The 27,753-nt window shown below is 42.5% G+C and overlaps 1 long non-coding RNA gene across 1 annotated transcript; it reads left to right on the top strand.

Moving 5' to 3' along the window:
* The first annotated feature begins 179 nt into the window (after window positions 1-179).
* LOC142600375 (uncharacterized) lies at window positions 180-22,820 on the top strand. Its single transcript, XR_012833833.1, has 3 exons — window positions 180-472; window positions 3,554-3,767; window positions 22,729-22,820. It is a non-coding gene; the product is annotated as an uncharacterized LOC142600375 (long non-coding RNA).
* The last annotated feature ends 4,933 nt before the right edge of the window (window positions 22,821-27,753 follow it).

Here is a 27,753-nt window from a genome sequence, read left to right as displayed (position 1 = left end):
CTCACTCATAGCTGGTAGCTAGGCATTTTTTAAAAATGTCCCTAGAGATGTCTTTCTGAAAATCAGTGACGTGGCAGAGCAGGGACGTGAACCCACCCTGGTGCCCCAGATGCTTAGCTAGTGCTGCAAATGCGGGTTTATCCTTCCTGTCCTAACACTGTACTTAGCCCTGTCACTGCTGCCTTTGATTTAGAAGGGCCACTCTGAATAGAAAGACTGTACTCAGAGTGAGTAATGGTGGTGAAATTAGTCTGTCTTTTTAGTAGCTGATTTTTAAGCCTGAAAAATCTGGCATCTTCACAAATTGTGAATCAGTGCATGCAGCTACAGATGTTATCCTCTGCAAATTGAGGAGCCTGTACCCAGCCATACTGCTATTGAACTACAGAAATGCGATCTGAACGGGATTCCTACTTCCATAGCATCCAGAAGATACTTGCTTTCTCTTTGTAGAAGGAAAAGATCAGAGAAGGTAAAAAGCAAACTAGAGTAACACAAAGGAAGGGGAAAAAAATGTGTTCAAAAGATCTCTGTCTCTGCCCGGCTTCCTGCTCCCTCCCCCTGCCCCCCGCCTCCTCTTCCTTCTGTCTCTAAGGGTTAAATATGCAGAGGGAAAAAATTGCTAGACTTTATGTCTGTGCTTGGTGGGAACTATTAAATTACGGCTGGATGTTTTTAATTATGCCACACATAAATGCCTGAGCACAACAGTGTTTTAATCCAAATGTGAGCCTCATTTATGTGTGTTCTGTGTTTGCTCTGAAATGCACTGGCTGGCACTTGTTTGTGGTGGCCCCTTTGTGGCATTGTAACAGTGTGGGGTTTTTTTTTCCCCCCTTTTTTTTTTCCCAAGTGCGAGGATGGGAGCTAGTGCTGGCGAGGGGGAAAGGAAATGGGTAATAAAACAGAGAGCTAAGCGGCTCACTGGAGCCAGCGATGCTGGGATCTGGTTAATTGCTCCGAAATGAAAAAGATTCGGGGGTTTTCATGAAATCCCATAGGTGCATTTGCCAAGCCTCAAATATTAGATTGAATTACAGTTTCTAATTCCTCCCCCCTTTTACCCACAGCCATGTGTCTTATTTCTTCCTAAGGCTTGTCCACTTTTCAGAGCAATGGATATAAGAGAGAAGCTGAGTAAGGACTGCCTGCCTGCTTGTTTTACACCTTCCCCACCTATGTCTTTTCCTAATCCCACCTTTTATTAAAAAACAAGAAATCCATCTCTCTCTCCTCCAGTGTATCCTGATCTGTTTGTGGATTTGAGGTTGAAATGTTGCCTATATATTCTGCCTCGCAAGGGGCTGCGGGGAGGGCGTACCGAGGAAGACTGTCTCTGTCCCTTGTTCTCTACACCCACGCACTAGCTAAGCATAATATAATCTTTTTCTGTGTAGCCACCAAGACTTGTTTTTTTAAAGGGGTTTTGACCTGTCCCTCTCATTTGCAGGAATACTTTTACATTGGCAGTTAGTTGTGCCAGCATTTTTACTATCCCACAAAGGGATTTCAGCACCTGATTTGTGGGTGTAAGGGGACTTCACCGGGAAATTACGTCAGTGACGTGGCTCAGAGGAGTAGCTGTCTCGGAGACCAAATCCTTAAATGGTAGGATTGGCACCCACAAAACTGAAGCTGGAGCTGAGACTCTCCTGCATATAAATTATATCCACAAATCAAGATGCAAGCCCCTTTTCTGACAGTTGTGTTTTGTTAACCAGTGAACAATGTATATTTTCTCAGTCTGGACGTTTCGAGATTACAAAAAGTGCACCTTGGTTATTAGGCTGGTATCTGATCCAAGTGTTGTTTCTCTTCTTTCCTCTTTCTTCCACCCTGGAGCTGGGAAGGCCCTCTGAGTCACCTAGGTCTGTCCCAGCCTTGGAACAGACCTTTCTGCTGGAAGTTTCTCTGGCATGTGTTTCTGAGCTGATCGCTCTGGTGCTCTCAGCATCCTCCCCCAGGCAGATAATTCTGATGCACTTCTTCAGGGACTTTTTTTTTTTTTTTTGCTTTTGCTTTTGTTTCGACTTTCTTTTTTTTTGTGTTTTGGGTAAAGGTGTTCCTGCATGCCAGCCTTAGCCAGCTGGCTTAGTCCCTCCATCCTCCTGGAAGCTGTTGTTTCCTACATTCCTGTGTTATTTCTCACCTTCCTCATGCCATTTATCGGTGGAAGCTCCCCTGGAAATGAGTGTGTGAGATGTTCCTTCAAAATTTGCATGCACATTAGCAATTAAATGGAAGTTCCTACTTTCAGTCTGCTGTGATTATTTTAAATAATTAAAATTTAAAAGGCCCGTTTCCCACTCGAAGGCAAGAAGGATTTGAGCCACCATTTAGCTGGCAATGTCTACCCAACTCCTCATAGAGCCTCTGCTGTTAGGCACTACTCTGGGCTGCCTAGCTTAAGAGAGCAGAGCAACTAAGGGCATGCTCTAGTAAAGCATGCTTTGATACTTGTGCTGTTTCCTTGTACGTGATCTCATGATGCATTGCTGTGGGGAGATCTAACTGTTCTGCCAACTCGTTTTCAAGAACTGTTTTCAAAGAGAATAGTTTTAAATTGCTCACTTGGGGGGTCATTTATTGTCTATTTTTTTAGTGCTGGGTCCTCAGGCATTCGAGGGCGAAATCTCTATTGTTTACCCCACCTCCAAAACGATCAGAAATCACGGATTTTTATTTAGCCACCCACTGTCTTTTGACCTGAATACTTCAATTTTTATTTCCCACCCAGTCCCTTCCTAATGTTAGCCACAGTCTTCCCATCTCGCTCTCACCCTGTAGGGTAAGGAAATGTGGTTTCATCCATGAATGACATTAATGCCATTGTGTGAATCATTAGTGGATCCAGCATCACAAGCCCTAGGGGATCAAATGCTTGCAAACCACTAGAGAGAGATTCTAATATCAAATACGTGGCAGGAATCATCCTAGCTCGAAGAAAACAAAACAACCCTATTTACCCAGAGAAGGTCATGGTGCTTAGAGAGAGCAGGAGAGCTTGTGTAATGGCCTCAAGGGGCCCAGTGGCAACCATCCCACTTCTCCCTCCTGTCCGCAGCCCCTCTCGTCTCCCCTCCTCCCCGAGCGGCTCTGTTCCCAACTGGCTAACCAGTTCCTTCCCACTTGTGGCATGTAATGGCAGCATTTGAAGCCCTTATGAGGATGTTGCCTTGTTCTTCTTCAAAACAAACAAACAAAAAGTCAAGATGAAGCACGACTAACTCAGAAAAAAAAAAATTTAATAAAGGCAGAAACTGAGCTTTTGTGGTGGGGTAGGAGAGGAAGAGCTGAACACCTGCTGCTCTGCTGCAGTGCCATCGCCATTGCCCCGGAGGCTGCTGTTAATTCTGCCTTCGCTGGCCTTTTGTGCGAGTATTTCTGCTTTGCCTTAGCCCTGGGTAGAAGAAAGCACAGCATTGTCTTGCAGCCCAAGGGAAGAGTGTAAGATGTAACCTTGTGATTGCTTGCTGGCACCTCTGATGATCCCAGCACTTAAGTAGGTGTTCAAAAATTGTTTTGTTTTGTTTTGTTTTGTGTCTGATGGCAGGTGCTCACATTTGAAATTTTGGCCAAACATCTGCTGGGGTGTAAACACACAAGGCATATTTGGCTGTCGGCTCCTGCAGTCTGCATTACCTGTGTAAGAGCAGGAATACCGTGCAAAAGCGGAGAAAGCAGATGGGAGTGCTCTGCTATGCATAACAGGACACAGACTTCCCTTAATGACCTCATCCTGCTAACCTTGAAAAGAAGATTCAAAGGTACTGCAAACCCTTCTCTGTGGAAACAATTATTCCCAAATATCAGGCATCAATACTTGACATTCACTGCAAAAATTAAGTGGTTAATAAACATAGACAGTCTATCCAAGTAATTAACTGGCCTAGCTAGATCCTGTTCTGGTGCAAGTGGCAAACCCAGAGATGAGTAAAACATCTTAAAATAGCTGTTGAAATATTTGTGTAAAATATTGTGTAAAATTATATTTTTTTTCAAGAATCTACATTTCATTTCTCTGCCCTTGTGCACTATGAAGTAAAGTATTGGAATACGGGAATCTCCAGTCCCAGAGAGAGGTCAAGGTGGCAGAACTGAAGGGAGATTAGTTAATTTTATCAAGTATACAGATTGAGCTTGAAAGAATTTGAAATCAGCTAGGCTGGTTTTAACTGAATTCAGGTCTGAAACTCTTTGCAAAGTAAACCTGGTTGGTTGTATTGGAGTTCTTACACTCCCTCTCCAAAGCTAACAGAAATGGCAAAGCAATGGGGAAAAGTTAAAGTCAGTATTCTGAGAAATGTCAGGTAACACTCTGAATTTTCAAACTCTTCGATGCTGAGATCTGTAAACAGAGATTCTGTAAGTTTACTTTTTGAAGCTCATTACGGTAGTGAACTTGTTAGTTCTCTGGTAACTATGAAGGTTTTGCCAGCAATGATGTCAGACTCAGAATTAAAAGTATGCGTGGAACAGATAAGATAAAAGGTGCCTTTTTTCTTCTTTGAACATTGAGAGTTTTCTGGTTGTAGTTTCTTGAACTTGTTGAAGTTAATACATGATAACACAAACTATTTTGGGATGGGGAAAAATAATCCTTCAGGCACAACGACAAAAAACCAAAATAAAGAGAAAGCACCTCCTACCCAGACCATAAGCACATAGAAGACTGTGTGCATGATTTAAATTATTCATTTATTAAGCAAAGACTTACTGAAAAAAGAAAAATGATAAAAATTATGTTTAATCCATGCATATGGCTACTACAGAATCTTTTTGAATAATGAACCTTTTTCTGCATATCAGTGTTATTAGAAAACTGGAAAAGCATCAAAGGGATCTTTTGCTTGCTATATGAGCCTTAGGAAGTTAAGTACTGAGATGAGGCTAAGTTATGTTTCTCCAAACTGTGAAACAGATAAAAATGGGTCTGAAAATGGCTGTATAAGGTAATATAAAGGTACAAGCCCCCACTGGCAAAATTTCTGATCAGGATCAGCAATGTTCCATTATTTATCAAGAACCTGGAAACACTATGATGTTTTAAAAATTTAACTAGATACTGTCCCTAACTGGATGCCTCTTCTAAATATTATACCTTTTGCTATTTCTACAGTAACTTATATGAACTATAATATAAGTAGTGAAAATATAAGCAGTGGCCAAGACATTTTAAAGTTATAACTACTATTAACAAGGAACAACAAAGAGACTTTGAGGTCTATGAGCATTCCTTATCAAGCAGAAGCTTATATGTTAACTGAATAGTTTCACGGTTTCTAAAAAACTGTTTAAATCAGTGGACTTAAAGCAACTCCTGTCAAAGTCAGATGGAATTTTACCAGTGGAAACAGAATTAAGCCCAAAAGAAATCATTTTTTCAGCACCTTTGCAACTTTTCATCTGGCACCGTTGGAGGCAATGGAAAGGGTTTCGTTGACTTTGATGCATAAAGGGATGTTAGCTGTGTAACCCAAGATCTCTTGTGTGTGCCAAAGAATAAACGAAATTTAGAATGAGACCAGCTTTGCTGTAATGGTGATGATATAATACTCAAGAGCAAACAACTAATAACCTCTTCTTAAAACAAGAATCCATCATGAATGCTCTAAGACCAAAGGGAAAATTTGCCTCTGGCCTCTGGGATTCCCTGCTGGGCAATGAAAAGAGGAGCTATATCATGCAGAAAATGATGAGGAAAGAGGAAAAGCCCTCAGGAGTAAAAAGCCTCTTTCCTTCCCTCTCCTCCCCCCCCACCCCCTCTCCTGGCATAGCTATCTTTACTGCTTGCACTCAATTCCATTGAGAAAAAACAGTTCATGATAGAACAAACTGAGAAAGTGCTAGTTCAGGCGGCCTCTTCTTTCCTTTCATGGATTAATGGCAACTGAAAATGAAAGGATTATTTAAGGCCACTTGGGCAATATTAAGTACTGCCTATTGTGTGAGTCTAGGATCACATGTAGCCTGGAAACAAAAGGCAGCAAACCACATTAGGTTAGTGTAGGTGGACACCTAGGTTATGAAACAGGGAGTTCTTGGGTTTGCTTGTCAGTAGTTTGAGAATTGCCTGTTTTGAAGATGGAAATGAAATAAATGGTGGTTTGCAGGCAGCCTTTCTGAAATCCTATAGGAATAGCCATGTTACCCAATCCTCTAGAAAATAGTGTCTTAGTGACCATTCTTAGTGACCATTTTTTTCTTGGACTTCTTTTGAAGATACAAGAAGTCAAAGTTAAAACAAGTTCACTTTTCATTGTGTGTACTGATATGGGGCTGAACTGGGAATTGTAAATTCTTTGAAAGTTGTACCCTGTGTTTGTTAACCCATTTCAGAACAACAGGAAAGCTTTCTTCACCAAATCCATTCTGCTGTGTTTTCCTGCATGTTCATTAAAGGCTGTGGGTCAAATACAGTTTTCAAGCCTTTGGTGGGAAATGCATTTCACAGCCTGGCAGAAGCTGGGGGAAATAAGAACTTAAGTGAGTGTGCCCTGGGGTGTATCCCTGTCTGCTGGGACAGGAGCTGCCTTTCGAGTATCTCATTTTGGCTTTTGCCTCTCTCTGTATCAGCTAAAGGTTCTAACTGCTCTGTATCTCCAGTTCTGGACCGGTACAGGTGTGCTAGTGTCACTTCATCTTTGCTGTGAGAAAACTAAATTGGAGAAATGAGCTTTATATTAATTTGCTGAAATGACATACATGCTTATTCTGTTACCACATGGATGGCAGTTGCATAGATGGAGGCTTGCTGTCAGACCTCTTGACATTCTTAGTTTTATTGTCTGACAATTTGATTATGCCCAAGTAGGTTTACATCTACGGGCAGTCATGGCTGTAAGAAAAGGCAGGGCTATGAAAGTGCATATCTCTACTGTAAAGCAGTGTAGACGTCCCTGAATGACCATCAGGTGAGCTAGCTTGGGATCTGAAAGATTTAGTATAGCTCTACAGGGGATAGGGGGAACGATGCAGGACTAGTTTGCTTTGGTGCCATACAGTACTAGCATGACCACTGCGTGTAGGGTCTCAGCTAGTGATGGTGTGTGATGCTGTGTGTGAATTAGGCTGGCAAAAATTTGCTTGGAACCAGATCTGGAAATCTCTTTGCATTAGGTGGTGTGTTGTATGAACTAACATTTGTTTGGATGAGTTGAGCGAAAGGATTTAATATAAGTCTGAGCACTTCCAATTTTAACATACATGGGGTTTGGGAGGCCACTAGTCTTGTAGTACCCTGTAGAGGAAGAAGCTCCACTGATACTGTCTGGAAAATGACTGAAAGAAATTAAACACAGAAATAAGCAGCAGAAAATTACTGCATTGTGTTTATACTTGAGAGTGTGTTGGCACATGTTTTCCATCCCAAATTGTGCTAACCAGTTCTGCAGTCCGTGCACCCCTGTGCTTCAGGAACCTGGTTGCCAGTGTTCATATGTAAGAGCTTTTATTAGGGATGAACATTACATAATGTTGGTGTCGTATGGGACTTGTGACTCTCTTCTTGCACAGAGTAGGTATTCCTTACTTGTGTAGAAGATAAAAGCCAAATCACAGATCGTTCCCAAATGTACTGGCCACATGTTGTGCTTTAACCCCAGCTGGCAATTAAGCACCACGCAGCCACTCGCTCACTCCTCCCCAGTGGGATGGGGGAGAGAATCAGAAGAGTAAAAGTGAGAAAACTCGTGGGTGGAGATTAAAACAGTTTAATAGGTAAAGCAAAAGCTGCACACGCAAGCAAAGCGAACCAAGGAATTCATTTACCACTTCCCATGGGCAGGCAGGTATTCAGCCATCTCCAGGAAAGCAGGGTCCATCACGCGTAACGGTGACTTGGGAAGACAATTGTCATCACTCCAAATGTCCCCCCCTTCCTTCTTCTCCCCCCAGGTTTATATGCTGAGCATGACATCATATGGTATGGAGTATCCCTTTGGTCAGTTGGGGTCAGCTGTCCCGGCTGTGTCCCCTCCCAACTCCTTGTGCACCCCCAGCCTGCTCGCTGGTGGGGTGGGGTGAGGAGCAGCAAAGGCCTTGGCTCTGTGTGAGCACTGCTCAGCAGTAATGAAACCACCCCTGTGTTATCAACACTGTTGTCAGCACAAACCCAAAACACAACCCCATAGCAGCTACTGTGAAGAAAATTACCTCTACCCCAGGCAAAACCAGCACACTACATTACACTGCACATTCTCCAGTTACAACTTGGGTTTCTTGAAAATTTAGAACCGAGTTTGCAAAAGGTACACAGAAATGATTTAAAAAAAACAACAGGGAGTGGGAAGAACGTACCTCCGCACAGAATAGTTTGTCTGTGTCTTCGCACCCAGTTCTTTGTCTCTAAGTAAAGCCTTACTGCTTCTTTCTTCATTGTTTGTTACAGTTTTGGATATCTTGCTGCATTGATACTTCTTATTCTTGATATTTCGAGTCTTACTAGGAACAGAAAAAATGGGTGGAATTTCTATGATTTTCATGTACAGATGTTGGTGGAGGGTTCATGATGTTTAGATATTAGTTAATATAAAAGCCTCTGCCCTCCAGGCTAAGGCTTTTCAAATGGGCCCAGGCTCACTTTCCCCCTTTATCTGACCTTTATTCTTTCAGGCTAGGAGACATTCTTTCCTATGTGTTAAGGAGTGATTGGTTTCCTTCCCGGTCTGGATCTACAGCAGTCTCCTGAATTATTTTGTCTAAGGTCCTTGTAAAGAGAAGCAGGAATTTTTGTTTCCCCTCTCTCACGCAGAAGTGAGGGTCTTGTTCTTGTTGACTTAGCTTTGAGCAGTGGGGAAGAGAAATCCCTTCCTGACAGTTGAAAGGACAGACAATTCAGAAATATAAATACATAAAGGAGGGTGGGGGCATCATTCTTATATCACACTGGTGTAAATCAGCAGTGGGATCAGAGTAATACACGTTGCATCACTTAGTGGGAAATCTACTTGTGCCCATGCCCATCTTTTCTCACAGGAGTTCAGCTCAGTTACGTCCCAAATTCTTGTTGGACTGCTCTTCTCATGCCAGAGTATTCTTTGGAAGGAAACCCAGGCCAAAATGAAGCAGTGGCATGCTTCAGCAGGTCCCACAAGCAGCAGGAGGCACAGAACGGAGACAAGTGTTGTGGAGAGGTTTGGGCACAGGGAACCCCAGACCCAAGGCTGTGGTGTCCTTACAAATGGGCATATTGGAAAAGGGGTAGCCATTTAACAGGCTATGCTAAACATTACACAGCTAGTGCTAACTATAATATACTCTGAAAACTCTAATAACAAATTTTGGCTGGATTTATGAGTTGTAGGACAGGAGCCAAGTTAGCTCTTACTCAATCTTGATGTGTTTGGAGCGATTTCATCTTTATATGTCTGGAACTTTGTTTTTTCTGACTTGGTTTCTTTGTATCTTCAATAGTTTTTATCAAACTGTAACAATGACATTCTTTCTCTAACTTGGCTTAGGGTCAGAAAAGGGGCTCTTCATCATACACTTTTTAAAAATGGGCTTCTCTTTTAATTTTCTTATTCAATTAACAAAGATTCTCCTGTCTTTAAAATCTGCAATTAGCCTTTTCCTGCCTAGGCAGGAAGTGCTTGGGTTCCATTTTTCAGAGTAATTAAAACTTTTCCATTAATTTGGTAGCCGTGATAGCACGTGCCGTCTCTGACACATGCATGCACTTGCCCACCCACCCAGTCACATACAATGGCGTCTTTAGGGGGGGCCATAACGTGTCCATAGAGGTAAACCCGATAGCGACACGTACAACAGGGGCTACCTAACCTCTGGTGTAAGTCACAGCTCTCAGTTTTTTGTAACTTTGCCTATTCCCCTTATAGAAAACTTCTGTCTGTGTCAACTTGACTTTTACACATGGAAGGTTTCAGAGAAGTTGGTTTAACTCTTATCAAGAAGGGGGCAAAGGGTAATAATAAGTAATTTTGGCCTATGACAGTATTATTTTCTCTCTGTTTCTTTCTCTGTCTCTGTTTTTGTCTCTTCTTTCTCTCCCCATTTCTTTTCCAGAGAGATCTTACATTTTCTTGCCCTGTAAGAGTCTACACAAATCTAACTGACTTATGAGCAAATTATCTTTATACCTGCTCCTTGGATCACATCAGATGTCTTCTGCTAAAGTTCCTGAATGTTCTTTGTACATATCACACAGCTGGCCATGGTTCAGCTAAAGTTTACAAAGTTAGCTAAGGATGGTCTCCTATATTAAAGGTGCCAGTCTGAAAGGCTGCTAGAACTGTGACATGTCTTTGGATCTACTACGGACTTCGTATCTGATAGATGTCAAAGTGACCGTATGGAACATAGGGAAGATTGCATATAATTTCTATAAATTTAAACCCCACTAAAACATTGTTTCTAGGAGATGTGTGAATATTACTGCCACGCTTAATGATGATTTTGTTTGTAATTTTAGTTATTAGTAACTTTTTCGCTAAAAGCAGTGACTATGCCCTATGATAAGATGATACGCTCACCCCCTCCATATTTTTGGGCATTTTGCTATCTGTTGGCTGAGATAAATTTAATGAGAATTTTTAAAAGATACATGAGATTTTTATACTTTCAGTTATGAATTAAAGGCATAATTAAGGTTTAGATGCCTTAAAAATATGTATCTGGACTGACATGATACCTTTTTGTATCATATTACTCATTGTATATTATAAATACTTATAATTGTAAGTAATTTGATTCAGGATGAGTGCTCATTTCTGGGTTTTGTTTTCTGGAGCATATTTTATTCTAAGCAGTGAACCATGCTCTCTGTTGTAACACCTTATGCCTGCAAGTGGGTTTTTTTGGTGAATCTATGCATCCGCAGCTGTATATGTAGAGTACATACATATATCCAACAAAAGCCAAAGCAAACCAAAGTATGTGATATAAATATGTAGGTACATAGTACGTATATATGATATACATGTGATGTATTATAGCATCTAGCTGTATGTATTGTACCTGGGCAAGGTGGTGAAAGATGCTGGTAATTCCCGGGCCTGATTCACCATTGCACTGTGATTGCTTTGCAGGGCTTTGGTCATGCAAAGTCATTGTAAACCTGGCTTTACTGGGCAGTTAAAGTGGGATTACAGCTGTCTTGTGTCGGGAAACTGAGCGAAGCAGGCACTGCGTCCTGCATAGGGCTCCTGCCATTTCGGTGCTCCGAAATGGGGAGCATTTGCCTGTTCCCCAGGCAGCCTTTCCATGGAGCTACCTCACTGAGAGCGGAGCAGGGTGATAGCTGGAGGAACTTCTCTTTCCACAGTACAATACAATGAGATCATTTGAGACTTTCGGTGAACCTCAGCATGTCCAAATTTGATTGTAGGAGCAGTCCCGCTTGCTTACAAGTCTAATCCTACTCAGCGGGAGCGAGTACCACCACGCCGTCTGCCTCCACTCTGCGCAGAGCAGTGCGGGCTGCGGTGGGTTTCTGTGCTCCACTGCTGGGGTGGCTGCTTTGCCACGATGCCTACCGAAGCATCGGCACCGTGTTTGCAGTACAGAATGGGGCTGTGGACTCTCCAAAAGAGAGAGAGAACAAAGCAAGTAGAAAGTTCCCTGCCATATTTCAGCATCTATTTCTGAAGAGCGGTGCTTTTTCTTCCGAAGGGTAGCGCTGGAGTGCAATCGGTGCTTTCGCGCCTGATAACTCTTCCTTTGTGCTGCTCAGCTGTTCCTCCATCACTGCTGCCAAATAAAGGTTGAGCTGTACTACAACTCACCCTGGGGTGTCCAACCTCTCAACTGCAGTGACTGGCTGAAAAAAGTTTAAAAAAAAAAATAAATTTACATAAAATATAATAAATAAATGCAAAATAAAAATACACACACAAAACGCTCTGCACACAATAGCTGGAAAGCAGGAGTGCAGCGGTGTTTTCCTCTGTCAGTGGGTCAGTGTGTTCTGTAAGCACTTCCATCCTGTCGAGTCCCTGGTTGGTCTCCACCTGCTAGCCGGCTCACTCGAGAGGCAGCGCTGACCTGGCCGCTCCCTCATTTTGCTGGCGCCAGCGGCTTGATGGGCCTTGCACTTTGATTATTTGTGTTAACAGTTAATTTAGCACCATGGACACGTGTGCCAAAGCTGCCTCCACTTCCTGCAGCCTTCCAACAAATGGGACTTTTATGAGATGCCTTTCACAGCTCTCCCGCCTCCTCCAGCCCAACTCCTTTGCCTCTCGTCCCCCCACCCCCTCCCGCTTTCCCTCCCCACCCCGCCGTCTCAATCTCAGCTGTAATCTTTTCTACATCTTGCAGGAAAAGAGCTATTTCTGGCAGCTCTGTCTCTAACACTCGCCCCACTCAAACTGATTTAATGGAGATTTATAGATGCGAGGCTATGCAGCTCTGAGGCGCTTTCCTGAAAAGTTTTTTTGTGCCTGTGTTACGTATGGAATTTATTTATTTAATGTTTGGTGTTGCAGCTACACTGTCAACTGTTAGTGTGACATATTCCACATACTTTTTTTTTTTTTTTTTTTTTTTTTTTTTTTTTTTTGCACAAGGATTCCAGTGAAATCCTGTTACACAGCACATTTCTGGTCCAATTCATCCCAGCTGCTAACTTCACCAAGCTAAAATCTGACACCCAGATCCAATTTCATTAAACCCCAGTCGGCATGGTTCTTTGTGATAATACTGACTCTCGTCTAAGGCAATATGTATTTTGGCTCACAGCTACAAATAAATCCTATCGTAAGTACCTTCTTCCTAGTATGCAGCACACTGCAATGGTCCAAAAAAAAGCAGCTTCTGTAAGAAGTCGTGGAGAAGAGAGACTATTATAATTTATCATGATTTTCCAAGTAAGCTCTTTGCTATCTTAAGAAATTATGTTCTCTAAAAATAAATGAGAACTGTAGTTGTATATAACACCAAAACTGCTGTTTCTGCTGTTATTCCAGTTTTGATTGATACGGAGAAACCGAAGCTGGTATGTAGGGGGCTAGATATTTACAGCCCAATACACACAACATGTTTATTCTATTTTACTCCTTCCCAACTGCCCAAGTACTCTATTCAGCATTAAATGTTCAGAACAGAACCAGATAAACAAAAGGAAAGGTATTGTTAAAACTCCCATTTCATCTCCATTATTGGGGGGTGCTTTGTGTAAGTGCTGAAGAGGATATATGCTAGCGGTGGGATTCCTCCAGCCGGCCAGCATCCTCGCCAGTCCCACTTAACCCCCACGTGAGACCTGGCTTTCGAGTGGACTCTCAGCCTGAGGGTTTGTTTTACTCAATCTCTTTCCCCGTCCCTGAGTGGTGACACACATGGACAGTCCCCTGTCTGCTCGCAGGGGCAGGAACCCCGATGTCCCCGTCCTGCCAAGTGCTCCAGGTGGCTGCATCTCTGCTGGCTTCAGGTGTAGGAGTCTGCTGATCTGAGCTGCTTACAGGACCCGGGGCATAAAGCTGTTTCTCAGAAGCTCCCCTGAGTGAAAACTCGTTTCTTTTGTAAATGAAACCGAATGAGCTAAGTGTAACCTGTGAAGAGGTCGAGCACAAATCCTGTACTCTCCTCGTCTTCAAAACAAACACCATGCAAGCCGTGATCCTGCCTGCTCTGCTGCCTCCTGCTTGTATAACAAATGGTATTTTGAAATAATGCCATGGTGTATTTTTAAATATCAAATTTTGCTGTGTTTTAAAATTGCAGCTTCCCTTTGGTCGAGAAGGTTTTATCCCTGTGTTTAACGTTTTTGTTATTATGGTCTCTGCTAAGCTCCAGGACAGCACATTTTAATTATCGCTAATGAATATCCTTTGCTTAGGCTGAGGCAGGTACTTTCCTGTTGAATTTTTCTCGTGACACCAAGGAGAAAGTTAACAAGTTGGAAGAATACAGATGTTGCCATACCGGATCAGACCAGTCATGCCTTGAGACCAGTGTCTTGCTGTAAGAGTAGCTAATCCTGGATGACAGTTTATTTTACAAATGAAACATACTTTGAGAATGGTTATCCTGTGTAAGGGTAACAGCACTGGAAATTAAATGGGTTTTCCATTCTGTGCTATTGTACAGCACATCATTGCTTTAGACTTTTTGGGAATTTACATTTGTTCTGGTCAGTTATGGGGTTTTACAAAAGACCTAGGAAGTGTTGAAATTGCAAGTTCGTGTTGGACCAAGTGTTGCAGTAACATGGTGTTTCAACACTGTGTACGTCATGAACCTGTAATTTCAACACTTTCTAAGAGTCACCAGAGTGTCTCAGGCTGAAATATAACATAACTAAGTGTTCCCCTCTGAATGCTCAACTGTCTTCCCCCCCCCCCCCCCCCCGGAAAATATAATTTGAAACACCATTTGGCTGACATTAAAGAGTTTAAAATTGTTTTAATAATAATGAAAGAAAGACAAAGTAAAGGATTACTGTAAATAGAGAAACTTGCTGACTCAAGTGGTAGCGGGAGTGAGTCCTCCTGCTGGATAAGTACAATGGACTATAGTTGCAGTTTTAATTATGGATTTACTTGCGAGGGACAAAGCTGAATTTTTACAAGCCGTCAGTGGTTATGATTCTGCCTTATGTCATTGCACACTGGTTCTGATATCAAGTGTTAAACTCTTGCAAATGAATCTGCTATTTCTTCTGCCTCTGGGCTGGATCTCCCGCGGGCTCAGCCAGAGTCGGGGAGATATGCGGCACGGCTTTGAACACGGTTTCAAGCAACCTGGCTGCCCTGCAAACTCCACAGCACCGGTCCTGAGACTTACACGCTGCAGCGCGGGCTCTCTCCTTCACCAGTTTCCCCCCTCAAATCCTCCAGAACAATCACCTAGGATGCAGCCTCCCTTTTAAAGACATCTACCAGGAGACACCAGGGATGCCACAGCCAAATGGTTACAGCTGCAATAGTGAGAATGGGCAAGACCGCGTTGCCTTGTAGACACAGTGGCTTGGTTTTCCCCAACTGGCAGCCTGTGCGTTGAGTGACTTGATATTCCCATTCAGTGAGAAAAATCCCTTGGTCCTAACACAGCACTTTTTGTGCACTGAGTCAAAGTATTGCAAAAGTTGAGCAACGTCCCTTTATTAGATTAAGAAAATGAGGTATAGACAGACCAAAGTGGTTGCTGGAAGTCCCTGATAAGGGCAGCAGAGTACCGAGCCCCAGTAGCCAAGTTCTTAGTAGCCAATTCACTTGGAGACACTGTCTCCATGGCAGTCGGCTTCCCACCATCCTGTGATGCAGGGCAAGTAGGCGTAAGGTGATGTGTTGATGCAAAAGCTGGGCTTTGTTTTGCATTTTTCCTTATGTGTTTGACCAACTTACTTCTACCTTACTTCAGTAACTGTTCAGAAGCATCCTCCTCCCTCTCATATCCCTTGATATTTCCCTCAAGATCTAAACGACCAACACTTTCTCTGCCTATAACATTTTTCTCTTTTTGCATTTATGAGACGAACTGGGAAAATTCCTGTACCATCCCTGGCAAACTGGACAAGCAGGACAGGAACTCCTGCATCAATATAGGTTGTATTAAACATGCACTGATGTGATCGGATCTGAGGGTGGGAGAGAGAGAACTACTGGGAATGGCCAGGATTGCTCCCTGTTGCAGGCAATGCTGCTGAGAAAGCACAAACCAGCCACAGTGGTGAAGTCATGCAAATGCAATGCTCCCAAAGGCCACAGGAATTGTGGAAAGATTTGTGTAAATATCTCATGCATTCTTGTGCTCTAAGGTTTATGGAAACAAAAACCACAGTCACAGAGTCAATGCCACATTTGCTGGTCCCTTCCCCCTTCTGTTTCTTCTCTACAGAAAGGTTGTAGAAGAGTTTATGAGCAGCCGAGAAACTGAATTTTTTTGCTGTTTTTTAACTAGTAATTTTAAAAAAGTGGAAAAGATGGTAAGCATAAATAAGGTTAAGCAGGGTACAAGGGAAAGGACGGCTGATTTGTGAGTACCATGTGAACCTCTTTGCTGTAGGCATGCCTGGAAAAATACATGCCACACACACATTTCCCAAGTCATTTCAGACTGCGCAATGTCTCTGTTGCCCACCAACTGGACCCTCTCCTTTCCCTGCACCAGTTTATTCTGTAGATTGTCCATGTGATTTGCTTACCCTCCCAGGGAAGATACTGTATGCTTACTCTTCGGCTTCATTTTTGAGGTTTTTTCATGCTCTCTCAAAAGGCTTACAATACCTGAGCCTAGACAAAACCAGCCCTGTTTATTCACGTCCTGGCGTCATTCCTCTCTGTTACTGAATGCACCAGGGACACTCTCCCCTTCTTCGGATGCTTTGTATCATTCCAGATAGTGGTATCATACTAGAGAGGGACAGTCTACATGGGAGCTGTTACGATGGAGATAGCTCGGGGGAATAACGCACCTGCTGTTGGGGAATATGTGGGGCTGTCCTACTGCTGTTACTGGATGTGAGCTCCTAGGAGCTGGTGTCTGACTATACAACACTATCAGGAGGGAGGAACTCTCTATCAGATGCTCTTTTTATTCAAGTCTTAGCTATTAGCAGTCCCATACTGACAAGGGAGAGGATGGGAAAAAGGCAAAAGGAGCTGGTTAAAAGATGTGCCCTTAGTCTGTTGCAATTAACCGCCCCCTTTTAAGTATGAAGGAGCTTTACCAGCATCTTTTTTCAATGGATCCACAGACTTGAGTGTGGGGAGGAGGGGAGCGAAGGACTCCAGCAGGGGCTGGAAGCTGTGAAATTACTGAGAAGGAAAAAGAACAAGTTGTATTGTCTCAGGGTAATAACCAGCCTGGCTGCTGGCACAGAGACTGCTGTGACCCAAAGCTTTGCTGAAAGGCAAGCATCTTTCTCATGTCACAAAACCCGATCCCTTGCTGCCTTCCCACAGTGCCACAGCACCCCACGCCTCCTCCCCCATCTGTCGAGGTACATTTTTTTTTTTTTTTCCAAGGGGAGATTTTTACACATAGAAAATTGGGCAGGACAAGCCGGTGCTACCATGGAGCCAGGCCTTCCCTGGCCTCTCGGAGGGACGTCGGCTGCCGCCCTGAGCAGCCCTGGTGCTTCAGCAGGTGGCACTGTGAGTCCTGCTCACCCACTGCGGGGCTTTTCTGCTCCAAAAGGTATTTTTTTTTTTGGATAAGGAATAAAGCTGAGGTTCTGGCCACTTGCGGTCATTCAAAACACCATGGTATTTTTCAAAATACAGGGGTGCTGGCCCAGGAATCCCAGCCAAATTGCAGCCTGGGTAGCGTCCCACCAGTGCAGAGCTCCACTGGCGATTCCGCTGGGATGTGATTTATTTCTTCACTTCCTGTCCTAAAGGAACACCCGCAAAGTTGTGAAAGTTGTGCACACAGAGTACACTGGGATCTCTGGTGCAAAAGAGACTGCTAGGTGTGGGTTAGCAATTGCTGGTATTGCCAGAGTGGATCTTCAGATCAGAAGCGAGCAGGAAAGAAATAGCTAAGCAGCTCCTAGTCAAGGCCGCTTTTCTGGGTGTTGCTGATATAAACACAAATAAAAAAAGGGGACAAAATACTCCAACAAGTCAGCTGTGAAACATTTATAAAGTTAACAAGTATACATGGACCAATAACACCATCCTCCGTGTCTGTTCCTGCAGCCACTTATGGGTGGCTTTAACTGAAGTGTAAGGTGCTAGTTACCCTGCGCTGGGCTTTTCCGATCGCCCCACCAGCACAGCTCAGTAGCGGTGATTCATTTGCTTCTATCAGTTGCCTCAGCTATGGGCTCAAAGAACAATTATTTGGTTGTATTACATCATCAGGGTTTTGTCTGGATAGATGATTTTATGTTTTAGATTCTAGTAGAGAGCGTCATCATCCTTTTTTTTTCGTGAGGGAGTCCCTTGCCCACAGTGCAAGATCTGGAAAGCTACGGAGCACTTTCCTACCTGCTTCCAGATTCACTCCAGCTTTTCTGCCCTCCTCCCTGCCGTGAGTGCTGCATGCAGGGCGCAGCGCTCCTGACCCTAGCAGAGTGCTATTTGCTTATTTTATCTCTGAAAACAAAACAAATTTCTCTGCGTTTTGTTCTATTTCCTACATGATAGAATCTTTTGTTTTCACTTGCAACCTTTGCAGCTTCCAAGAATTTTTACTCCTTGTGGTTTGTCGAGACGCGCAGAGTTCAATAGTCTGCCACCAGGCCCTGGCCCAAGGTCGAGGATTCCCTCCTTTTCCTTCCCAGTATTGTCCTGCATCCTGCAAAGCCCTTCTCCTTACATTGCTGCGGCTGTCGTGACAAAGGGGACTGGCACCAGGCACACTCCTGCTGCCACGGTGACAGCTGCTGAGCACTCGCCAAGCTCTAATGACAATAGCATGACCTCAGATACTTTATTAAGAAAGAAAAACTTGAAAGGGAGGGTACACTTAAAAGCAGACAATAACACCTCGTCTCAGCGCAATGCATTGTTTTTGCAAGCCCGGGGATGGAAATGGTTTAGTATAATCTTGGCCCATTCTCTCCCAGCCTCCCTCCCCATTTTACGCACCCACATCTATGCTGGACTCAAGTTCACCACAGTAGCTGCGAATCTAAATGTGTGAATAGATGTTACTGACTGTTGGGCTCCATATGGGGCCAGGCATCAGCCGTGGGAGTCTACTTTTAATGCTGCTGTGACACCCCCCCACTGGTTATTTCTCTATGCTTCAGTGTCTCTGGCTGTAAAATGGGGGTAATGGTACGTCAGTCCCTGTGACAAAGCCTCCTGAGCTACACGGGTCTGGATGGAGCTGTGCTATGGGCAGAGAGGGAGCCGTGCTGCTCTCCCGTGGGGACGTGGGAGGGGAGGACCCCATTGGGGCAGTGCTGGTGTTCAGCTGTGCCTGCAGACCCCTGAGCACAGTGGTCTGCAGCCGTGATGGTCCCGGCAGAAAACCTTCGCCTGGAGCCACACAGAAAGTCTGAGAATTAGTAAATAGACTTGGCAGAAGGAGGAAGTAGAGCTGGTCAGAAAAATTCTGACTAAACAAGTTTTCGCTGGAATTTACCGATTCATCAACATCAAAGCACTTTGTGGAGAGGGTCCAATTTTGACAAAGTTGCTTCCAAAACCAGGCAGCGCTTGAAAACTGCCTGCCAGGCACATTTTAGAAACCTTGCTAGTTTTCTGCTGATTTACACCGTTGGTTCCTTAGCAGTTCACCAACTGGCTGCTAAGACGTGTATATTTCCAGGTGTAATGACTCTGAAGTAAATGACTATCTCCAAGTGAGGAACCGCGTGGTGGTTGGTGTCTGTGACCCTGGCTTGGTCCACCAGGCAGGGTGCTGCAAGGGTTCGTGCAGCTCGTCAAACCCAGGGCTCAGGGTGATTGGTTCTGCATAGTGCTATCAGCTTTTATCAGACGCTCTTTCTTAAATAACATAGAAATCCGCTGACTTAAGTATTGCTGCTTTTAATTCTGGGATCTTTTACTTTGAATCTGGAAGCAAAATGAATTTTCTGTCTTTTATGCACATGCTCAAATGACTCCATTGATTTAAATGGAATTACTACTCAGCTGAATTTGTATAAATCGGAGTTCAATGAATTGCTACATAACCTTTGAAACATAATGAAACCCACCAAAATACCTAGTTATTTCTCCTCTCCGGTTGGAGTAAACAATTCTTCTTTTGTTTCTTATGGATGATACTGGTGATAAACCTTAAAAACAAAGGGAGAGGAAGAAGAGGAAGAAAAAACCATACGTGCCGGACCTGGTTCTTCTCAATGTGCAATTCTTCCGTTTTTATCCTTTGCAGCTGGGTTTGTGTGTGTGTGTGTGAGCGTGTGTATGTGTGAGTGTGTGTGTGAGAGAGGGAGAGAGAGAGGAAGGGCTATTTCACATTTCCCATGATATGTTTTGTTTAGCGTTGTGATAGCTTGATTCATTGTGCATAATCTGCAAGCCTTTACGGGGCTTTTCTGGAGCATCTCTTCATGGGGAGGAAAAATAGCTGGTGTTTTTCACAGAGGACTTTTCCTGTGTCTAGTGTGAACATACAGTACTGGAGAAGCACAGAAATATGCCATTGCTTTCAGGCTTGCCCATGTCCAGATGTGCATCCCAAGATGTGCTAGCTTTGGGGAACATAAAGCAAACTGAAAGGAACAGGATTTTACTGAAACAAACAGGATTCCACAAAAAGCAGCAGACCAATAAAAGCTGTACAGAGAACATTTGCTTTCATAGTACCTACTATTATGCAATTGTGCTAATGTACTGCATTTCACAGTATGTCTGTCTTTTACAGCAGACTCTTTTCCTTTTAAATATATGCTAGTATTTTTTTCCAATTAGACACAAGATAATCTTGTAAGTAATGTGTTTATTTTAGCTTTGGTTTTCCCACTCCCCTAGGTCTGCTAGGATTTGTCTCCTATCTTTTTTATGTGCCATTGACATCGGTTGTTATAAGGTCAGGATCAGAATTCATTGTGGGGGGCAATAGTGCTGTAAGGGCTTGACATGAGATCAGAAGTAATGCTGCAGTGAATTTAAAAAAAAAAAGAGAGAGAGAGAAAAAAAAAGTAGCAAGACTTATGGTGCCGAAAGCTCTGGGTTTCCCATCCAGACACCATCTGTGAAGCACTTGGGGACAGTGCCTAATGTCTGAGTCATCATGTTTGGCAGTCATTTACCCAGTGGTCTGTTTCCCTGGGGGGAGTATTCATTGGGGGAGAAAAGGAATGGTAGAAAGAAGGAAGATAAACTGCCCTTTAGCCCCATGATTTATATTTGGTCAGAGTACCCCTGTTCTATTTTCTTTTACTTGGAATGTATCTCGGACATGTTGTTTCAATATGAGACAATCAGCTGGGCTCTCAAAGGAATGTCCCTGGAGACTCGAAACAGCCTCCCAGTAGGGTAATATGTTCAGCAGAATTCTAAGATGTATTCTCCAACATCTGCAGTCTATTTGTGCCTCCAGAATATTTCCCATCAGCATTTGGGGAATCAAAAGGCGCTTTGAGAGATGGTCACCAATTCTCCACACTGCATGATAACTTGTAAAATGTTTACTTCTTTAAACTTCTACTGAGCTGGTGGTTTCTTCCTTTCTTTCTTTCTTTCTTTCTTTCTTTCTTTCTTTCTTTCTTTCTTTCTTTCTTTCCTTTCTTTTAAGAAACTAACAACAGAAGGACATGGAAATACATTTTAAATTATTCTTTCATATGAATGGGTTCTGAATGTAGTAGCAACCTCCTGGGAAACAAGATGACCTAGGAGTCATTGTGGACAACACAGTGAATGTCTGCTCTGGGTGTGTGACAGAAAATATGACTTATTAGACTGCGCGTTAGAAGTGGGTAGACAATCACATGGAGAGTATTACATGTTGCATCTAAGATGCCATGTCCTCATTTTGATTACTGCATTTGGTTTTAGTAACCCCATCTTTAAAAAAGACAGGCACAGAACTAGAAACAAACTCCAGGCAGGTAGTGAAAATATGAGAGAACTACAGAGAACATATTCCTTGTAGGAAGAGATTGAAAAGATTAGGATTATTTACTCAGGAAAGTAAAAAGAACAACTGAACATACAGCATGTGTCACATAACAAATAATAGTAGGCAGACAGCCAACTTAAAACTCCTTTTCAACCTTCCTAGTGATGTAGGAATTAGGAACATTCAGATACAAAAGGAAATAATAATTGACACAATGTGTAATCCATCTGTGGGCATCGATTTTGCAGGATATCATTTGTACAAATAACAGAAAGGTAGCTGAAAGAATGAGAAAAATATTGGGCACAAATATTAAATGAAAATGTCATCCAAGTAAGATGAAAATAAATCAATCTAGCTTTATACAGTAGGGCATATAAAGGTAATAAGAAAGATGAGCATATTATCACGATGATGAGAGTACTGGGATCGTGTGTTCTTATGGCAGAGGGTCTCTTGGTCACCTGTCGGTATTCATGGGAAGCCGTCTGTCTGTATGACACTGATTTCTGCCTGATTTCAGTGACTGGGAGCACTTAATAATTAAGAAATGGATTACATTTTTTCCCACTGTTACTCTTCCTCACAAACAATTTCATAGCTGGTAATTGTAAGATTTCATATGGATGAGAGGAGGCATTTGTCCGTGAAACAGTGACAGTGAGAAATTACAGGCAGCTCTGCTCTAGCACTCCTCTTATTTGCTGTGTGTGGAGACAGACTAGCAAACTCGGTGGACCAGAAATAGGTATATTATGGCCTTCTATTGCACGGCAAAAGAAGCAAGCTGTGGCGCTGCATACGAAGCACATGAACTCACACCAAACAATAAAGAAAACATCTAAGGTTTTGATTTCATTCATCTTTTTTTTATGAGATCCTTTTTCTGTTTCTGTTCTGTGAAAGCCAAATAAAAGCAACAAATAACAAAAAAATCCCTAAATAAACAGTTGGGACTTTGACTTGCGAAACTGTATTTGCATGTTTGTTCTGAAGAGGTTCCCATAGCCGGGCTCTGACTTTTATCTATCCCCACAGGATGTACTCCTACACTTTTTCTTCCAGGGTCCCATGCTTCCTGTGGGTGTTCCCACAGCTGCCAATTCAGACAGCGCGAGTCTGGAATAGGCTTTGCACAATCCTGAAGATGTTATTCTCTCACTAAGTCAAGTGATTCCACACAAAAATATGGCAGATGTTTAGCATCAGGAATCAAAACAGCATTTTCGCACCACACAGCACATTCTTCTCTTCCTGATACCTTTCATTTCCTCTCTACAGGATATGGAGCAATTTTCCTCTTTTGCTGCTGTTCATGTGAACTCAGGAATCTGTGAATTATACCAGGACATTTGAATTCCCATGTAATCTGCTCTGAGAGGTAAAGCGGCTTGGATCACCGATGTCTCATCCTTCATTTTTTCCTGCCTAAAAGATAAATAAGGTGTTTGAAGAAAAGTATTAACACTAGATTACTTCTTGTCCTTGATATTCAACTTTTTCTGTGATTTTCAACACCTGAAAAACAAGAGCTTCTGAATACAATCTGTGCTTCAGAATAAGAATAACCATGGGCCAGAAATGTTTAAATGGCTATTAAATGTTTCTGCAGAGGGGTCTGCAGGTCTTGGAGTTAAAGAAAGCCAGATTCACTGATGCTGGAGATGAATATTCCTAATGACGTCAATGGGTAGATTCAGACTGAGATTCCAACCACCTGTGGCCTTTGATGATCTTGTGGCATTTTCTTAAGGTGATCTAGCATCCTTTTAGGTGGTCTGATTGAGCTCTGCATGGGGCCCTTTTCACCAGAATTTTGATTGCCTAGAGAAAGGCATGTCAGTGTTGTGCTGAGCCCAGCTCAAACCAGTCCCCACCTTGTCTCTGGAGTCCTTCAGTACTGTCCAGTGCAAGGGTTGCTGCGATACTGGACTGCCCACCGGAAAATGTCTAAGTACACTTGTGTAGTTCAGGGTGAAAAAAACCTTGGAAAAGCTGTGCCTACCAGTCCCAATTCCAAGCAGCAAAGGAGGAATTCAGTCATTTGCAGTCTGAATCTCACTCACAGAGACCCTGGGTCTTCTGCACATTGTGGGTTTAGCAATGTGACACATTGTGTTAAGCCATTAGACATGAAAAAAAAAAAAAAAAAGAACACATCGTCTAACAGAGGATAAAAGAACTGCATGGCCGTCACATAAATTCTTTAAGCTAGTGATTAAATAACTTTCTTTGCCTGCATTCACTAAATTACTTCATCGGGAAATCACAAACTTTTTCACTTCTCACGATGGATCTGAGACCAAAATAAGTATGAGGTACATTACAAACTCATCAGTGTGTGCAATGTTGTTACTAATCCTCATTTCTACTAAGAATTTACACTATACTGCCTGTGTTAGGCAAATCTTTAAAGGAACCTATACGCATTTGGAAGCTGCAGAACTCATGCAGAATTGTCCTCCTGAATTTTTAGTATAGTTTAATGATAAGGATTATCTGAAAGATTTTAAGCTTAGCATTTTTTAACAATACAATATTTTCCCAGAAAAAAAAAAAATCCCTGCTTTCTCTGAAAATGTTCAATTTTGGTTTAGAAGATTTAACATCTTCTGTAGACTATAGGATTTTAAAAGCTTTACAGAAATACTTGGTCGTTTGCCCATTTTTGAAAAGGGAGTAGGGGGACATTTTCAGACAGCTATGCAAAATAAGCCCCGTTTACACCAAACCCTTGACATAAACGTATCAAGCACAAGCTTAGCAGCTGCATAAAAGTCAGCAGAGAGGGTAGAAAGGCTTTTGAACTCATATTTCCAAACTGGACATATCTGCAGTGTTAGTATTGGAGGTGGATGTGGGATAGACAAGACAAAGCATAGTAAAGAGGTTTGTAACACTGTCTTGTATGGTTTTCCCTCGAACTTCTGGAGCTGGGGGAGAGGTGCTACACAAACCTGTATGGCAAATCCGTATATGATGGCCCCAAGGCTTCCCATAGATGATGGGCAGCCTAAATGGCCTTTATGTTGCTTTAACCCTCCAGAGAAGAACGGCTACAGTTCTTATCAAGCAAACTAACAAAAGGGCAGCAATGTTGCACGAAGAAAAGGTTCTGTGCTTGGCTTGAATCTCGCAGAGATCCTTGCATATTTTAGCAGGCACTTGCTGCATTCCTCCAGGCTTCTCAGGAATGTCTCTAGCAGCAGTGCCGCGAGCAGTGTGTCATATAGTGTGAGCATCCTGGAGGAGAACGCACGTCCTGTTCTCTACAGCTGCCTCCCCACAGCTCTCATTTTCTCTTCCCACTTCCCAGGAAAGAAGTCTGTGAAAACAGGGGTGAATTTTAAAAGATGAACTGCTAACCTCAAATCCCAACAGCAGCACCAGCACCCTGACTGAAAAATACGTTTTTAACACCAGAGATTTCATACAGGCAAGGAAGTATGTGGGTTAAATTCTGTATAATTAGTCTGTGCTCCTCCTGGCATCTGGCTACTTCTGATATTCTCTACAGTGTTTCCACATGTACGCATGATCTCAAAACACGGCATTTCTTCATTTATTGTTTTCTTTTTCATTCACCTGAAAATTGTTTCATTTGCATTGATTTCACCACATAATCAGTGACTATCCAAGGATGACTTTGGTATGATAGGACTGACCTCTAATAAAGAAGACACTCATCAACAAGAGAAGGTTACCAAGGAGTGCAGAAATTCCATGAAGTCGAGACTCTTTAGAAACATTTTAGAAATGCATTTCTTTCTGTAAGTTTTCGCAAGCTGACCATTTCTTTACTTTTCAAGGTTAAAAGAAGGAGTAAGGATCAATATTACACTTCATTCAATACATTTTTTTAGTCTGTAAGATTTCTAAGAAAGTTTTCACACTTTTGAAAATCCAGTGCACTAGAAGTAATAGCAGTTTTACTCTGGTTTACTCTATTCACACACTATGCTTCTGTATTTGGGATCCTTATATGAATTTGCTAGAGGCAATAGGAGCCAGAAAGGACCTTTCTCAGAGGCAGAGATTGCAGATGACCCCATGCTGAGGAGAGAGGATGCAAAGCGCAACACTTCTGAGGTACCCACATGGCACCACGTGAAGCCTTGGCAGGTTTGTGAAACTTCTGTTCTAATTGGCAATATGGAAGGTGTATATTCCTGGACTTTCCTGGCAAAATAAACATTGTATAGCATGTACTATTACAGACATAGTTCTGGACTCAGGAAAACTTAGGTGTGCATATTTGAAATCAGTTTTTCTTTCAGTATGGACTTTTCAGGATGTGAAGAAATACAAACTATATTCTTAAATTGTGATTATTCTCTACAAGATGATTTCTCAACAGTCAGTAGGCAATATAGTTTTATCTTACTGAAAGTGTAGCTACTTAAGTTGATTAATTGATTCAAGTCTTCTGGACAGTCATCCATTTTTATATATATGGTGAAAAAATCATTCACATGCCATTCTATATTGGGGATTAGGATAAAAGTACCTTCAGTCTTCTTTCTGATATAAATACTGCAGCTGGATCTTTTTTGCTGTTCTCTAACAAATCAACAAGTCTTTAACTTGTTGATGAATATTGGCACTTTAGCTAGTGTTCATGGTTCTTGTGAGTGGGCATAAGGAAGAGAATAGACCTTCATCTGGCCTAGACCATATAGCAGTTACAATAACGTCTAGTTTTAGTAGAGAGCAATATTGTGAATAGGTCCTTAGCAATAAACTTAGCTGGTTATTTGGTCAACAGAAGTGCTATACTGGCTGTTAATTACAACCCTATGTTGGATATAGCGCCAAGTACGTGTTCTCAGTATTAGCCCAGAAGGCACCGGTTTTCAAAAGAGAAAAGCTCTTCCAGAAAATTCAGTTGTGAGACTGGTGTCTGAGACTAAAGGCACCAGAAAACAGCTTTGAAAAGCTGTGGTACCTCCTCTTCCTTCCTAATCACTTGAATGTCTTTTTCCTTAGGGAGCATTAGTGGGTATTGACTAACATACTTGGAAGAAAGTATGTCAGAGAACACAGACTCTGTGAACTACTCTTTGGGTTTGAGCTGATCTGTGTGGGGATCAGCCATGAACTAGCAAGGCAATGGGGTCACACATTTTACAAGATGGGAAAAAAAATAAATATTACTAAACAGTTATGATGCCATGGAAAGGGCAAGAGGTTATGAAAATGATTAGCTTGAGGGAAGAGTCATGTATACAGAGGGATGGAAACACTTGGCTAGTAAGTGTGTGGCATTCCACGGCTGTGATATCAGAATTCCCAGTACCAGCCAGCTTCCCTTTTCTGAACTCTTCAGAAAATGCCTAAATTTCCCACAAATAAAAAAGAAAATCAAAAGGAAAAGATAATCCCCTAGGAAATAGTAAAAGGTTTTGTTCTAGAAAACAGCACCACTATTCAGTTGCATGGACACAGCCTGATCAGTGCAGGTTAATATTTAAAGGCCCCCAAGAAGATCCCTGCTTTTTCTTTGAATGTTTGAATAAATTTTTTTCTGGTATTTTGGCTGACCAAATAAGAAGGCCTATGCTGCTTTAAGATAAAGGAACGCAACCTCAATGACTTCATTTCTGTCCTGTTTACTGCCAGCTATGAGTTTTATTGTGTATTTTTAATCACCAAATTCCATAATACTCTCTATTTTAGGGAAAAGATCTTCTGGCTTTGTTTAGTAGATCTGCTCTGGCTCATATGTGTCTGCTTGGATTAGTTGTGAGGCCTATTTCATACAGTGTATACTGTAAAATATGCTGCTGTCTCTATCTGGCTGCTCTGAATCTTGATGCACAACCCAAAGAGGAGACCTTGGACGTTGCAGTTCCCTCTGTGTCTCTTGTCTCTTCTGAACTTCAGTCCTCTTGTCGGAGCCTTGTGGAGAACTGCCCTACTTACTAGATAGCAACAAGAGATTTTGCAAATTAGCTTTTTTGGTTATATTATGTTTGTTTGAATGAATTTGCCTTTGGATAGCATTATCAGCTAGAGAAGGGTCTACAGAAAGTGCTCTACTTACCATAAGCCTTCTGTATAATTAAGTGTTCAAGGCCAGGTTGGATGGGGCTTTGGGCAACCTGGTGTAGTGGAGGGCGTCCCTGCCCATGGCAGGGGGGTTGGATCTAGATGATCTTTGAGGTCCCTTCCAACCCAAACCATTCTATGGTTCTATGATTCCATGATTCTATGATGTGAAAAGGCCACAGGTAGAATGGCTTCAAAGAGGTAGCCTTTGATGTCCCAACTGTCATCACGTAAATTCATGCCTGTCCCCATTTAAGC

This window comes from Balearica regulorum, chromosome 2, assembly GCF_011004875.1.
Source record: "Balearica regulorum gibbericeps isolate bBalReg1 chromosome 2, bBalReg1.pri, whole genome shotgun sequence".
Classification (NCBI taxonomy): domain Eukaryota; kingdom Metazoa; phylum Chordata; class Aves; order Gruiformes; family Gruidae; genus Balearica; species Balearica regulorum.
Note: the sequence above shows the minus strand (reverse complement) of the source record. Positions and strands in the feature narration are given on the sequence as shown.